The sequence below is a fragment of the Danio rerio genome, chromosome 14 (assembly GCF_052040795.2).
Source record: "Danio rerio strain M-AB ecotype USA chromosome 14, GRCz13ab, whole genome shotgun sequence".
Taxonomy (NCBI): Eukaryota; Metazoa; Chordata; class Actinopteri; order Cypriniformes; family Danionidae; genus Danio; species Danio rerio.
This window is the reverse complement of record NC_141034.1, coordinates 17,490,194-17,503,968: the sequence shown is the minus strand read 5'-3', so window position 1 is coordinate 17,503,968 and position 13,775 is coordinate 17,490,194. Positions and strand designations below refer to the sequence as shown.

Sequence of the window (13,775 nt, the reverse complement as noted above, 5' to 3'; positions counted from 1 at the left end):
CAAATTTAATAATAAAAAAAAATAATAAGACAGGCCTACTTTGGCGTTGCAATAAAATAGTATTAATTATCAAATAAATAATTACAATATATAATTAAAATAGGAAGAAATAAATGAAAACAAATGGTACCCTTTGTTTTTATAGCAGGGCCCAAAGTGTTCTTATTCTGGTTCTGGTAACAACTATTAAAAAGAAAAAAAAACACACCAAACAATAAAAACACTAGTAACTGATAATAATAATAATAATAATAATAATAATAATAATAATAATAATAATAATAATAATTATTATTATTATTATTATTATTATTATTATAAAGCCCTTGCTCTGAAACAATCATGCAAACCAGGTGCTGCTCGAAAATGGCTATCTTTGCTCTGCATCAGGTACACAGCAGCAAGAAGTTTGGCAGTGAACTATGACCTTATTTTAATGACAAATGTCTAAAAATACTGCTGATTTACGTTTTTATTTAATTTATACATACGCAATGAATGTAAGCCTGCTAACTGTGTGTGGTTCAAATGATAGAATATGTAAACTTTGTTTATATATATAATTAAATAATAATAATTAAAAGCCTGCGTGTAAGGCTTTTATTTTGAGGGTGACGTCACGAGCGCAGATTTGGTTAACCAATTAGAGGAAAGTGGGCGTTTCAGCACCGCCTACATGTGTAAAATGAATTTTAAAGTCGTTTATTCGTTTTCCTACCCTAAACCAAAAAACGAAAATCCAGCCAAAATCTCGTTTTTTCGTTTTCTCGTGAGCAAAAGAAAAACGGAAAAACGGCCGTTTTCTCAATTTCCTTTATTCCGTTTGAAAATGGAAAACAAATGAACAAAACGTACACGGACCGTACACGGACCATTTTTTGACTCATTATTTCGTTTTGGTTTTGTGTTTGTTTTAATATTTTGTTTTAAGTTAATAAGCAGAATAACAGATGAGTTTCCGTTTTTTTCTGCCTACAGAATAAACAGAAAAACGAAATATTCATCGTTTTTCTGATGTTTCGTTTTCCGTAATTAAAGGAATAATCAAATGAACGGATGATACACGGACCCTTACACTATATGGATCATGTTTAGAGAAAGTTGAAAATTTTAAGTATTTAGGATTATGGTTTGATCAAAAGTTAACATGGAAGAATCATATAGATTATATATTAAAGAAATGTGGAAAGATATTAAATTTAATGAGAGCAGTGTCAGGACAAGACTGGGGTTCTGACAAACAGTCGTTAAAAGGAATTTATGATGGACTTATGCGATCTAGTATTGACTATGGATGCATTGTATATGAATCAGCATCATCAACATTATTAAAAAAACTAGACATTATGCAAACTAAAGCGTTAAGAATTATTTTAGGGGCAGTTAAAACAACACCTATAGCTGCTCTTCAAATAGAGACATCAGAAACACCACTTTATATAAGAAGACAAAAATTGGCTTTGGCGTACTGGATAAATCTACAGGGACAAAGTGAGAATCATCCTGTAAAAAATGTTTTGAATGATTCCTGGGAACTTATAAATACACAAGGGAAGGGCTTTGCCTGGAAAATCAAAGAATGGGTAAATGAGAATGGTCTAGATATATTAACTTTTGCATCAATAAATGTAATGTCACCAATTCCACCTTGGTTACTTGAACAACCAAAAGTAGATTTAAAATTACATGAAAACAAAAGAGAGATGGAAGAGACTGATAACATAAACACATATGTCAAGAACTACATTATTAATGAATATTACTCATATCTACAAATATATATAGATGGTTCAAAGAGTATGGAATCAGGAAGGACAGGAGTGGCATTCTATGTCCCAGTGCTTGAAGTGAGGAAGTCTGAAAGGATATCAGATGGAACCTCTGTATACACAGCTGAGATGGTTGCAATTTTGATGGCATTAGAGTGGATATATGAAACCAGACCTGATAAAGCTCTAATATGTTCTGATTCAATGGCTGTCTTGATGAGTTTAAAATCAATGGAATCGAAAAGAAATGACATTCTAACAGAAATTATGATCAAGTTTAATAATCTAACACAGATGGGAGTAATAGTTCATTTAATGTGGGTTCCAGCGCATGTCGGTATTCAGGGCAATGAGGAGGCAGATAAAATAGCTAAAGAATCTCTACAACAAAATGAACCAATTAGACACATTTCACTAAGCAGAGCAGAAGGAAAAGGCTTAATCTTAGAAGCTTGTAATAGGAAATGGCAGAAAGTTTGGGAGTCCAATAACACAGGGAGACATTATCATAAGATCCAAAAAACAGTAAAGAAAAGCAAAATATCACATAATCTTAGTCGAAGAGAACAAGTTATTTTAACACGTTTAAGAACAGGACATACATTTTTAAATCAAACATTACACATAATGGGGAAACATGAGACAGGTTTATGCAACACATGTCTAACAGATGAGACAGTAGAACATGTTTTAAAAAGGTGCAAAGCATATAAAAATGAAAGAAGAAACCTTAAAGAGGAATTGCATAGTTTAGGATACCAGGATTTCACAATAAAGGGTTTATTAAAAGATGGTTTAGATTCAGGAAGACAAATAAAGGCAGTAATAAGGTTCATTAAAAATAGTGGATTATACAATAGAATTTAGGAAACCAGTTCAACCTCTTCACACTCCATCACAGTAGGTGGCGATATGCACCTTTAAAGTTGGTTCGCAACTCGCCATAAAACGAAGAAGAAGAAGAAGAAGAAGAAGAAGTGACGTGACGTCCCAATCACCCGCTCACTCCCTCGGCACCTGCGTGAGTCTGACTGGATTAACGGTAAACGTCAGCTTGTCTGTGAGAGTGTGAAAGGTATGTTAATTATTTAATAGAAATATAAATGTTTTCTTTGTACAGTGCAACAAGGGATAGCATTCAAAGTTTGTGACACTGTGTAGTTTGGTTGATATACGTTACCTTTAATGAACACTAACGTCAAACGCTCGTAACACCTGACCGTCTGTGTTTGTTTGCATATTAATAACTAATTTCATATTTTTACTGACGTTATCAAATGTTAGCTTTAGTTTGACCGACGTATTAAGGCTGTGTGACCGAGTTTCAGTGGAACAGCTTTGCTGGTTTTTAAGTAACGTTAAGTTATAAGTTAGACTCGCGTGAATTGGAGGCATTTGTAACTCGGTATGAGGGGAAATACACACTCGTTAAGTTATTTTTAGTGGTGGGCCGTTACCAGCATTAACGTGCTGCGTTAACGCGAGACTTATCGCGCGATAAAAATATATATATCGCCGTTAATCTATTCTCAACGTTGGGTTGGGAGCTGCAGCTCATGGGTGACTTTCATACTTTGACATTTTAGCGCGGATGTATACCTGACCGGTGAGCCGTCTGACAAACAAGTGCCCTTCTGAATCAAATCAGCAGGATGCCTGACTTTAACTGCGGTTAACTGCAGTTCGGCAGTTTCACTTTAACTCATGAACATTTCATTCATCCCGCTTGACAAACTGGGGTAATAGACGCAAATAAGAAGCAAGAACTGATGAGAATGTTATGGAATTTAATAACGCTCGCCAAATGGAACGAAAAAAAAAACTTCCGCATTTCGCGACGTGTGTTTGTGTGTACAGAGATAACAGAGTGATACAGTAAGTGTGTGACATTTAAAAGTATTTATAGTGTTTACACTGTCATGCGTTTTCGGCCTCAAATAGCCTACAACGTGTACCTTAAAGCACACAATTAAATGTTTGTTGTAGTCGAGTTGAACTGTCATTGATATTTATTTATTCACTTTTAAGAACCTCAAGGGCAGCTAATATAAAGATATAAAGATGAGTTGTTCTTCCAAAGTCTTAAAATTCTTCAAACTAATTGTCAGTTCGATTCATTATAGCAAATAATACTTTCTTTACTATTAGGAGATCAGGAGTTTTATTTGAATGAAACCTTGATAATAGAGTGAACTACACATGGTGTTATCCCAAATGAAATCTTTTTATGTAGATTTTGAGTCAGTTTTTTTGCACATATAAGGTTCACTGATATTTTGCTTTGTTGACTTTCAGGTTCTTTCATTTTGGTTATAAGTACATGTTACAGGTAAATTCTTAGATTCAATCCAAACTGAATTTGAATTCATACAGACAAATGAAATAAAATACACCTGGGATTTTAAATGTTTTAATTTTTTATTATTCACAACGTTTGTGAAGTCTAAATGTAGACTGTCTCAAACTGAATGAGTGTTATTTTTGTTTTTTGTTTATTTTATTTTTTGTTGACTGGTTAGTACTGCATTTTTAACCATAACAATAATGATTTATATTTAGCATTGCATCTATTGTCATTTTACCAAGAATGTGTTTGCTCTTTCAGAACTCAGGCAGTTGTGCTGGACCTTCTGTACTTTTATACAGGAGATGACAGTAAACTTTCAAGTTTAAGAGGTAAAATGTTCAGGGTTTTTCTGTTTGATTTTGAGTGTTTTGTAGATATAATGTTCACTGATATATGATATAAGATTTGCTTTATGTTTATGTTGTCATTTTGGTTATAAGTACAAGGTACAGGTACATTTTCACAGCAATCTAAATTAAAATCTTAAATCTTACATTCAATCCATACTGAATTTAAATTAATATGGACAAATTAAATAAAATACACCTGGGATTTTAAATGTTTTCATTTTTTTGTTATTTACAAAGTTTAAAGTTTAAAAGTAGACTACCTGCTGCATGTTTCAAACTGAATGAGTGTTATTTTTGTTGTAGGTGTGTTGGTGTAAAAAGTGATACTGACTGGTCAGTACTGCATTTTTTTAACCAAAAAAATAAACAATGATTTATATTTAGCATTGCATCTATTGTAATTTTACCAAGAATGTGTTTGCTCTTTCAGAACTCATGCAGTTGTGTTGGACCCTCTGTACCTTATACAGGAGATGACGGTAAACTTTGAAGTTTAAGAGGTAAAATGTTCAGCGTTTTTTCTGTTTGGTTTTAAGTGTTTTGTACATATAAGGTTCACTGATATTTTGCTTTGTTGACTTCCAGGTTCTGTAATTTTGGTTATAAGTACAAGGTACAGGTACATTTTCACAGCAATCTAAATAAAAATATTAAATCTTACGTTCAATCCAAACTAAATTTGAATTGATATAGACAAATGAAATAAAATACAGCTGGGGTTTTAAATGTTTTCATTTTTTTATTATTCACAAAGTATGTAAAGTATAAAAGTAGACTACGTTGCATGTTTCAAACTGAATGAGTGTTATTTTTGTTGTAGGTGTGTTGGTGTAAAAATTGATGCTGACTGGTCAGTACTGCATTTTTATAAATAATACAAAAAATAAAAATAAAAAAGGATTTATATTTAGCATTGCATCTATTGTTATTTTACCAAGAATGTGTTTGCTCTTTCAGAACTCGGGCAGTTGTGCTGGACCATCTGTACTTAGTACAGGGGATGACAGTAAACTTTCAAGCTTAAGAGGTAAAATGGTCAGGGTTTTTTTTTTTTTTATATTGATGCTTTTATTTTTATTATTTGGCAAAACCAATTTCTTGTACCTATATTTTTACTAAGTGTTTACATGAACACATTTTGCTTCAGTAATTTAGAATTTTGTTAACATGTATTCAAACTAAAAAGTACTGGGTTGATGTGGGTGTTTTATCTGGGTTTTTTAAGCTGCTACTGTAATCTGTTAAATAAACCAAGCAGTTATTTATTATTATTATTTATTTTTGCATCATTTGAAATGTTACAAGTTCTTTATTTTGGTAATGTCTGCTTAAAGTGATAAGGAAATAACTGGTCCACTGCTGAATCTCTTTTCTTTTCTCTCTTAGCCACCTGATGATGAGAGAGACAATTTCAATGTGGGCATCTTGATGGTGAGCCAGGCCTTCATGCTAATTTTGTGACCGTTTAATCTATTTAGCGTCATTGTAATAACATTATTTCAGGATGCAAAACTGGCTAAAAATCAAATTTAAATTTCAACATTAATTGTATGATAGTGTGGTTGATTTAACATTTTATTTAATGTTGGGTTCATTGTAAAAAAAAAAAAAGATTTAATTTTGGTTGAATAAATGCTGATTTTGGGACAGTTTTGTCTATTTATCATCATAGAATTACCATTATTTCAGGGTGGAAAACTGCCTAAAAATCAGTGGTGACTTTTTAACGTTGTTTCAATGATAGTTTGATTGATGTTTTAACATTTATTCAATGTTAATTTAACGTAGGTTTGCTCTCTGGGTAAGAACTAACTTAAAAAATGCGGAAAAACTTATGTATGTGCCACTTGACTTTTGTATCACATGTTATTGGCATGTTATGGAATTTAACTATGGCAAATAAGTGAGAGGAGATGGAAAGCTATGATGTCTACACGTTTTCCTGAAACATTTTCAAGGTCAATTCTTTCTTGTATAAAGATAGTGGAAAAGAAAGAAATGTAAAACAAAATGGTTTGTCATTTTTTTAAATTTTGTTCTTTCCTTTATTGTTTTTTTTTTGCCTTATTTTTGTTCTTGCACTATAATTATTTCTTGTAATATTTGATTAAGTAAATATATATATTTTAATTTCTTTTAAATTATGTAGCAGACATGTATTTGAATAATTTTACATAATAATTATAATATTTATAATATTATTTATAATATTAATAATTTAACATATAGGTGTGCATATATGTACCCATATATGTACATGTAATATAGGAAAACTTTTATATTTATTAGCCAATTTTATATTTGTCACATATTTCAAAAACCTAAATCAAAACCGATATTAAACCATATGTTTATATAGGTTCTTTCCATGTGGACGTGTACAAGACCCAACACACAACTCACTTTTCTTTTTTTTAGAAGAAGAGTCCACAGTCACAATAACAAGATCATTGGGCTGTCCCCTAATTGTGGTGAGCTACATGTTTAGTCTCTTATGTGCTAAACATTATGTAGCCTAAGGAAGCAGCCCTGACTCTGGAGTTTATATGAAGGTCTGTTTTTACATTTTTAAGTTTATTTCATTTTTATAAGACAAGTAAGTTGATACATGTTTGTTGTATTTACAACAGGAGCATGCTGAGTAACTATACAGAATGTAGGTCCAAAGCAGAAAAAAGAGCACCAAGCAGAAACATACCATCTAAACTCCTTCGATTCCTGTCAGACCAGAAAGACTTTCAGAATCCTTGGAAGATTTAAAGGTAATTAAGCACACCAGTAATACTTTATAATAACTAAACACTATTGATTAATTTATTAAGCATTAGCAAAAAGTTCTGTTAAGCATTAACTCTACATTAATAGACCTTAGTATACAGTTTATAACTACAGCTGCAAATGCTGTAATCTTGACTTATAAGCACATCTATAATGTGCTTAATGATTTTGTTTTTATATTTTGTTAATGATTAATTTTTCATTACTAAATTTAGTATAGCATTATTTACAAACCAGTGATTTAAGAATAGTTGGTGTATTTTTTTTCTAATCATTCAGAATGTGTAAATAAATGGTTAATAAACTATTCAAACTAACATTTATATATCTTATTATTCAGGCATATAGTAATAGTTGGGCAGCACAGTGGCTAGCACTGTTGCCTCACAGCAAGTAGAGCTCCGGGTGCTTAGGTTTCCCCCACAGTCCAAAGACATAAGCTATAGGGAAATTGATTAACTAAATTGGCTGTAGTGTATGAGTGTGTTTGTAAATAAGTGTGTATGGGTGTTTTCAAGGGCGTACTCATGCTATGCACAGTTGCCTTGAAACTGGAAGCGTGCTTGTCTCCCCACCGACCTGCACTCACATTTCATTCGAGCCTGAGCATGCTTACATCATCAATAATGCACTGTTCAGTTTAACAAGTGCTCTCACTCAGCACAGTGGAGATTTCTTTATATTGTTATATCGTTTTAGTTGTTCAATATGCAGTGACACGCAGTCAAATATTTCGCCGATCAGATCAGCCACTTTTGACGCTCATAAACAATCAAAGTCAACGTGCTGCAGGTACTAGGAGGTTTGCTAAAGGTGCAGCTGTTGTGCAGTGAGGGGTTTGTGTCTTTAATCTATGACAGTTTGCAAGGGACTTTGATTTGGATAAATTAATCACTATTACTGTTCAATGAACGCAAACCCCTTACTGCACCACAGCTGCGCCTTTAGCAAACCTCCTATTCCTGCAGCACAAGGAATTTATGATTGTTTATTAACATCAAAAGTGGCTGATCTGTTCGGCGAAATATTTGACAGCGTGTTACTGCATCCCAAATGACTAAAACAATATAACTAAAGAATTCTCCTCCGTGCTGAGAGCACTTCCTAAACTAAACAGCGCATCATCGATGATGTAAGAGTGCTCAGGCTCGAATGCAATGTGAGTGTGGGACGTCAGGGGAGACGGGAGGGAAGACAAGAGTGCTTCGGCCTGGTTTAAGGCAACTATACATAGTGTGAGTACACACTAAGCTGAAGGAAAATACATGAATGAATTGTAATAGTTATATTTGTAAATAAAGTACAAAAAATAAGTATATAAAGTATATACAATATTTATTTTAATAAGTGCTTTTGTTAACTTCATCCAGTTTTGTAGCCTAAAGTGAGGAGTGTTTATGCTTTGTAAATCCCCTTATAAATCACAATTAAAGATTCAGTTATATTCTAAAAATGAAATTCATTTTATTGTATTAAATGAAAAATAAATCTTATCTAAAATAAAATTACTGTACAGTTTAAACATAGCTAAATAACACTGAAATGTTGCATCGTAATATCATTAAATTATTTTAGTGTTGTTTTATCCAGTTTTATGTTATATTTTGGCACTCCAGCTATTCAGCAAGGTTTCATATTTACAGTAATTACATTTTTTAGATAAGACTGTTTAGATAAGAATGTTCATTTGATACTGAGCCTTTAACTGTCGTTTATAAGGATTTATAAATCATAAATAATCCTCACAGATTAGGCCACAACTGGAAGAAGTTTTGTAAATAATGCAATATTAAATATTATATATATATATATATATATATATATATATATATATATATATATATATATATATATATATATATATATATATATATATATATATATAGTAATGTAAAATCAATCATTAAAGTTTGATAACACAATTATTAAACTGTAGCTGTAGCAAATTTTGCAGCTGTATTTATAACCGACTGCTAACATCTATTAATTTAGAGTCAATGCTTAACAGATAATGAATTCACTATTTGCTAATGCTTCATAAATGAATCATAGCCTGTAGTTATTATAGTGTTACCAGCATAGTTTGTTTATATTACTGTTTCTCTCTTGCATTATTGTTCCGAATATTGTCAACCTACACCTATTGTACCTACACTTTATTTTGAAAAATCTTAAAGTGATTTCTCACCCAAAACTGAATAATTGATAATTCATAATTTACTCACTCTTGACATTTTAAACCTGTATGACTTTGTTTCTTCTGCAAAACACAAAATATCATATTTTAAAGAATGTTGCTCCTATTTCTCCTACTTTGTTCTGTGGAAGTATGTCAGTCAGACAGGCTTGAAATTACAAGAGTGAGACAAGAAGATGATGATAAAACTTCCATTTGTGTAAACTATTGACATGCAAGGAATCACCCCAGTTGTAAGTGAAATGTCATTAGTAATGTTTTTTTTTTTTTTTTTTTACAGCCATTGAAGTATCAGTATTGGAGCGGAAGAAGACCCAGTTGTATCGTCTGTTTCCTGCCATCTTGCAGTTTAACCTGGTTTCTTAATGTAAAGTACTTGTAATTTGCCCACTTGTCCTCAATTATCTTAAAGCTAACATTTAAAACTAATTTGCTATGAGATTATTTGCCAAGACCTCTCACTGTGTGATTCACATGTCAATATGTATTATTGTGTGTATAACTAGCTATTTGGAATTCAAATGATTTGTATTCATTAAAGAATCTGTTTTAATTGCAAAGTTGTTTTTGTACTAATTGTAAGTTCACAGTTAACAAACTATTCACTGCTTCTTTACACATACAGTATAGAATAAATGTTTTTTTTTACTATGGTAAACCATTAATAGTGTATTTCCCATATGTATATGTTTATCCTTACCAACTGCCATTTCTATGCTGCTTGAAGAGCATTAAATTAGTAAAATAATAATTTTTTTACAGTAGGTATCCCATTAAAACAAAGAATCTGTTCATTTTTTCACTGTGTATATATACTATTAAAAAACAAAAAAGTCCTCTTTTTACAGTAGGTATACTATTAAAACACAGAATCTGTCTGTTTTTTTTACAGTAGGTATACTATTAAAACACAGAATCTGTCTTTTTTTACAATAGGTATACTATTAAAACACAAAATATTTCCGCTTTTTTACTGTTGGTATACCCTTAAAAACACAGAAAATAACCGTTTTTTTATATAGAAAACCCTTAAATTACTATAAAATGTTTCGTTATTTTACAGTAGTTTAACCGTCAAAAAACGGATATTTTGTAGTTTTTTTAATGTGGACACACTGTCAATTAACAGAAGTTTTCCGTTTTTAATTTACGGTAAAATATTTGTGTAATGAGCTGCCAGTACATTTTACCGTTTTTTTACGGAATTTTTTTTTAGAGTGTAGACAAAATGCTTCATAAACACTGGCCAATATTGGTAACAAAACTCCTGCTGGCTTTTCTTACTTATTTCAGCTTCTCCACTCCGGTATTTGATTTGCAGACCCTAGATGGAGAGCTAACAGATATTTGTAGAGATAGAAAAATAGAATACTTTTATATCTGCAGCAGTAGAATTACTAAATAAAAATAGTAATAGATTTGTTCCTGGGTGTATGTGTGTGTAGATTTTCATCATGATTTTCTTGTTTTTAGATTTATACATTTTGTATTGTAGTACAGTGTAGTGATGTACAAATGGAATCAAGTTTAGTGATGGACTGCTAAATTTCCTGTCTGCAAAACTAACTTATATTTGTTAAATTAATTTATATTAATAAAAACACCTTGCCCTTGAAATAGCAGTCTTATTGTCCAGTCACAGGGTGAGGAAGTGCCTTGCCCATTGTTTTTATCAGTGTTGTCAGTTTATCAGTCTTGATGATTATCAAAGTCTGTTTCATAATTTGTCGATGTACATTTACACACTATTATGCAAGTGATAACTGTAGAAGTTTAGAAATAATTTGCTCAAAAACATGATGACCTTGTGAGTGGAAAATATATTTAATCCCCTTCTTCTGCAACTGAATTTTTGGCCTAAATTCAGAATGGTTATTCGCCATTTTAATTACAGGTTCCATAAGGTTATGATTCAGTGTTAAACTGTTTTCTCATATAAAGATCAAAAATGAACCAGAAATGGATTTATGTCTCATTTATTGCCCCTCAAAATAGCCATAGAACCAGAAGCTCCTTAATGATCACATTTGGAATAATTGTGAATGTTAATGAGCTCTACTGATGTACTGTACTCTGAAAAAAAAAGTATTTTTACATATAAATATAAAAAAACTAGATTAAATAAATAAAATAAATTGTTGTAGTGGTTTGTTATAGGATGACGTAAATAAGCCTAATATAAACCACACGACAGAACAACCTATTTTGCTCCAGACAGTAGTGTTTTGAGTAAAATTTAGGCAAAATTATAATTAAACTCAATAAAACATACAAACAGAGATTCATTGTGATCTTTTTGAAGCTATAATGTAAATGTAAATACTGCCTGGAATTAATACCATCCACCTGCATGAACAAGTGACATTTAATAAAGTGTTTTTGTTATTCTTTCCCTTCAGAAAAATTGCAATCAGAGCCCAGTGATAAGACACAATGCTTAAAAGTGTTAAACACAAAACTCAGCAGTCTACATATGTTTGTTATAAATATATCTGGCAAATTTCACGATCAATAAACAAAACGTACAATTAAACAACCTTACACCTCTTTAGGATGTCGCTGAATAAGTGAATAATCTGTACATCCTGCATTTTGCAAGCTTTAAATTGATGGTTGGTCATTGTAGCTTAGTAACGCATAGGAAAAGTAAATGCTGTGCTGCCTTTTACATTGGCCCTATTCACACATGGTATTCAGATTTTTTTAATCGATCTGATCTCAACTGGACAACTCAAGTACAGGTGCGAACTAGTTGTGAAACGTTTTGAGCTTGTCCACTTTGGACCACATCAAGAGGTGGTTGAAAATGTATTCAATCGGATTGCCCTATATAGTAAACACAAATGTTGTTAAATCCATTGAAATAGTCCCTAAATGGCTGGAGAGGCTGATTTAAACTGCCATTGGTAATCTTGGTAATCTAAAAAGTTTTGTATTTGAGGTTTTCTCAACAGTGCCCTTATGTTTTGATTTATTTATTTTTTGCAAAAATAAATAAGAAATATGGCTGCTACCTATCTTCAAACATGCAGCAGAAATCATGCAGTGCCCATAAAGTGTTTTTGATGAGGTACATGTTTGTGAAAGTTTTATTTCGTGTAAAGTGTTTATTGTCCTTTTAATTATTTTAGTCTAGTCTAAGCAACATTCATAAACTCTAGTTAACAACAATCAGTAAACAATCAGTTAACCTCCTGCCTGCTCACTAAAATAAAATCTGACAAGTCTCTGTAAAAAAATGTGAAAATGGGCTGCGGCTCCTTTAAGAGCTTTTGCTATTGTGTGTGCGTCTATGTGTGTGTGTGGTGTGAATGTTGTCTGCGTGTGTGTGTGTGAATGTGTGGACTTTCTGTAACAAGCGCATATGAGCGGGACTTTCTTTTTCTTTTTCTCTGATGCTCGGATTAAATTATTTTCTTTAATATCCTGAATTTGCAGGTGTAAGTAATATGAATCATCCACATATCTTTTGCGAGTTAATTATCTGAGATGTGAAACGCATGGAAAAGCGGCCTGAAGACAATCAATGCAGTCGCGTGCACACACACATAAAAGACACGAACATGCTGGTGGAGTGTGTGTGTGTGTTTACAGCAGTTTGACTGATGAATATGAATTTGTAGCTAAATCGTTTGCCCGCAAAGCAGCATTTCCCATTGTTTACATAGTTGCTACAGCATACTGTTAACGCTAGACACTGTACATGTTATGATCAATTTTAACAAATAATAACACTTACTGGTTGTAGCTCACAGATTTTGCTTTGAGGAGATTTTAGCTGAATCCAGCACTGAGCTGGGAAAGATTCTGGAAGCTGTTTTGTCAAATCATGCTTGCTGTGTTTTTTTATAATTCTCTGGAATATAAATAATATTGAAGTGTAAGCACTTCTGTCTTTGTGTCGTGTCCTTTGGAAGCCCAAATACAGAAACAGATGAAACTCTGTGGAAACAGCAGTGTTTAGACGCATTTTTAGCTTCATCTCTGCTATAACGTTACAGCGCTTCTGGCCACGGCCCTTACCTGCGCAGTTTGTATGTGCTGTAACGAACTTTGTAATCTCACAGAGGGCAGAAGTATTTTTTGTAGTCCCCAAAATTCGTTCTTTGTAGGCTTTGCTAAGCTAACTCTGTAAAAACAAAGGTCTCCCTTTGCATTGAACTTAGAACTTTTTACACTCAAAGATGTTGTTTATGTTCACACCGCTACATTACATATCATCTAAAGTTTAAATATGATATCATAGTGGACCACCCCTTTAAAAACTGTAAAGCAGAGTAAAGCATCTTGAGTTGATCAGAAAATAAATGATAAATGTGTTAGGGTTAGATGAA

The 13,775-nt window shown here is 32.1% G+C and overlaps 1 protein-coding gene and 1 long non-coding RNA gene across 5 annotated transcripts in view; one reads left to right on the top strand and one right to left on the bottom strand.

Moving 5' to 3' along the window:
• immt (inner membrane protein, mitochondrial (mitofilin)) overlaps positions 1-13,775 on the bottom strand; it is a 905,839-nt gene that overhangs the window by 743,630 nt on the left and 148,434 nt on the right. The gene's annotated exons all lie outside the window — the stretch shown is intronic.
• Positions 2,692-10,001, top strand: LOC147840805 (uncharacterized). Of its 4 annotated transcripts, none has more exons than XR_015507310.1 (12): positions 2,692-2,844; positions 4,065-4,098; positions 4,375-4,445; positions 4,770-4,799; positions 4,897-4,966; positions 5,052-5,079; positions 5,287-5,316; positions 5,424-5,493; positions 5,853-5,897; positions 6,888-7,018; positions 7,097-7,228; positions 9,722-10,001. It is a non-coding gene; the product is annotated as an uncharacterized LOC147840805 (long non-coding RNA). The 4 variants fall into 4 exon arrangements; XR_015507308.1 differs by having other exon boundaries at positions 6,885-7,018; XR_015507311.1 differs by lacking the exon at positions 4,065-4,098.